The 2640-nt window shown below is 40.9% G+C and overlaps 1 pseudogene; it reads left to right on the top strand.

Annotated features, from left to right (window-relative positions):
- Positions 1 to 1270: 1270 nt before the first annotated feature.
- On the top strand, positions 1271 to 2348 carry LOC122916728 (annotated as a pseudogene).
- Positions 2349 to 2640: the final 292 nt, after the last annotated feature.

Below are 2640 nucleotides of genomic sequence, written 5' to 3'. Positions count from 1 at the left end.
TCTTCAGAAAGTAAAACCTCCAATTTTTAAAGGAGTAGAGGAAGAACAGTAGCCTCAGTGTTTGAGCCATGGAGGAGACCGAGAGTCTAAGAGTGTCTAATTCAGAGGTTCTATTGATAACCCCTCCAGATACTGGCTTATGTGCTGAGTTTTAGCTGTTCTCATTGCTTATCTCCATTCCCATTCTGTCACTGCCTTTTAACTCACAAACAATGCAAACATATAGGTGTATGTGTGCACACACAAACACACATACACAGAGACAGGTTTCAACCTGTTTATTGTACTTAAACTCTTGCCACAAATCCACCTGCTTTCTCTCTCTGAAAATTCTATTTGTTTCATTTTTCTTTTAGTCATCTGGTCTTTTATTCAGCAAAAATTACTGTTCACCCACTATGAACTAAGATTTGAGCTCAGAGGTGAGGGTATACATAAGCAAAACCGGAACCAATCTGTCTTCCCCATGGACTTTATAATCTGAATGGATAGATAGATGATTATTGAACAAATGTAGAATCACAATGGTTGATGTGTTTTACAAGTTGTAAATGCAGGGGCGCCTGGGTGCCTCAGCTGGTTAAGTGACTGCCTTCAGCTCAGGTCATGATCCTGGAGTCTCATGCCAGGCTTCCTGCTCGGCAGGAAGTCTGCTTCTCCCTCTCCCACTCCCCTCTTCTCATGCTCTCTCTCTCTCTCTCTCTCAAATAAATAAATAAATAAAATCTTTCAAAAAAAGAATTTAAAAAAACCCAAGTTGTAGACGTAGAGATCTATGTCCTTTTGAGACTATATAACATAAAATTTGACTGGGCAGGTCAACAAAGTAGTGAGTGAATTGATCTGTAAAGGTAGATGAGAGTTAAGAGTATTTCAAAAAGGAAAAGGCAGATGACAAAGGTCAATAGCAGTGATCTACTGACTGAAACTCCAGAGAGGGCCAAAGACGTGAGGAGGAGGGATAGGGTTAATCGAGGGGGACACCTACCCAAATATCATATTAAATGAAGCATTTATGTGATGACTGCTGTTGAAAACACAGGTGTTGAAGGAATCCAGACCATCCTCACATCACTCTTAGGGAAAGGTTTCATAGGAGAGATTGCTGGGATCTGCAATTGTCCCTTTCATTTCAGTGTTGTATGTCCTTTAGACCACCACATCCAGGATTCTGTTTTGAACATGGGTTCTTTTCTGTAAAGTCAACTTTGCAAGTTCTAGCTTAGGAGTTGCGGAGTTATTTAAAATTTTGTATATAGGTGGTCTCAGAATGGAGGTAAAACCATGGCTGGGTGGCCCCTAGCTTGATTCATTGCAGCCAGCACCGCAGCAAAGAGGAGGTCCATGATCCAAAGGAACCAGAGCAGTAAGAAAATGGTTTATTGGTGGTTTGAACTTCGAAAATACAGATAATAGCTTAAGAAAACATTGTGAAAAATAGGGACTCTTACTGATTGTGTGGTGATGAGAGACCCCCAAACAAAATGTTCCAGGGATTTTGGTTTTGTGATTTACTCTTGTGTGGAAGAGGTGGGTGCAGCAATGTGTGCTCAACCACACAACACAAGGTTGATGGGGCATTTGTTTAGTGAAACTAAAGAAAACAGTAGGGAGGATTCTCTAGGTGCCCATTTAACAGAGAAGAGAATTTTTCTTGATGGTATTAAAGAAGATACAGAAGAATATAATTTGAGAGACAATTTTGAAAATTATGAGAAGTTTAAAACCAGAGAAGTTATGGAAGACAGGCAGAGTGGAAAATAGAGAGGATTTGCTTTTGTAACTTTTGATGATCATGATAGTTAATATAATTTTTGTTCAGAAATACCAGCTATTAATGGACTTAATTGTGAAATGAAATAGGCCCTTTTGAAACAAGAAATGCTGTCTCCTGGATCACAAAGAGGTCGTGGAGGTGGACCTGAGAACCTTATGGGTTGTGTTGATAACTTTGATGCAAGAGAAGGCAATGGTGGGGGAGGTAGTGGCAGCAGAGGTAGTTATGGGGGAGGGGAGGGTGGATATAATGGATTTGGAGGTGATGGTGGCAATGATGGTGATGGTCTTGGTTATAGCAGTAGAGGAGGCTACGGTGGTGGTGGACCAGAGGATGGATACCCAGGAGGCAGATACGGTGGTGGTGGTAGAGGATATGATGGTTACATTGAAGGGGGAAATTTAGGAGGTAACAGTAGTGGTGGTGGAACTGTAATGATTTTGGGAATTAAAGTGGACAACAGCAATCAAATTATGGACCCTTGAAGGGGGGCAATTTGAGTTGAAGAGGCTCAGGCAGTCCCTATGGCAGTAATTATGGATCTGGAGGTAGAAGTGGTGGAATATGGTAGCAGAAATTTCTTTTAAAACTCAGAAGTAAAAAGGGCTATAGTACTTAGCAGGAGAGAGAGTGAGAAGTTGTCAGGAAAACAGCAGGTTACTTTGAGGCAGTTGTCCCAAATGCATTAGAGGAATGGTAGAAATCTGCCACAGAAGGAATGATGATCCACAGTGAGAAAATATACTATAACTTAAATAGGAACCCCTTCTTGGTCAGGACTATCATAGCCACAGTGTACAAAACGTGCAGCTATTGATGAAAGTGATGTAGCATCAATTAGATGTACGTACCCAAGGTCTTTT

Source organism: Neovison vison, chromosome 9, assembly GCF_020171115.1.
Source record: "Neovison vison isolate M4711 chromosome 9, ASM_NN_V1, whole genome shotgun sequence".
Lineage (NCBI taxonomy): Eukaryota > Metazoa > Chordata > Mammalia > Carnivora > Mustelidae > Neogale > Neogale vison.
The sequence above is the reverse complement of the archived record's forward strand: the minus strand, read 5'-3'. Positions and strand labels throughout refer to the sequence as shown.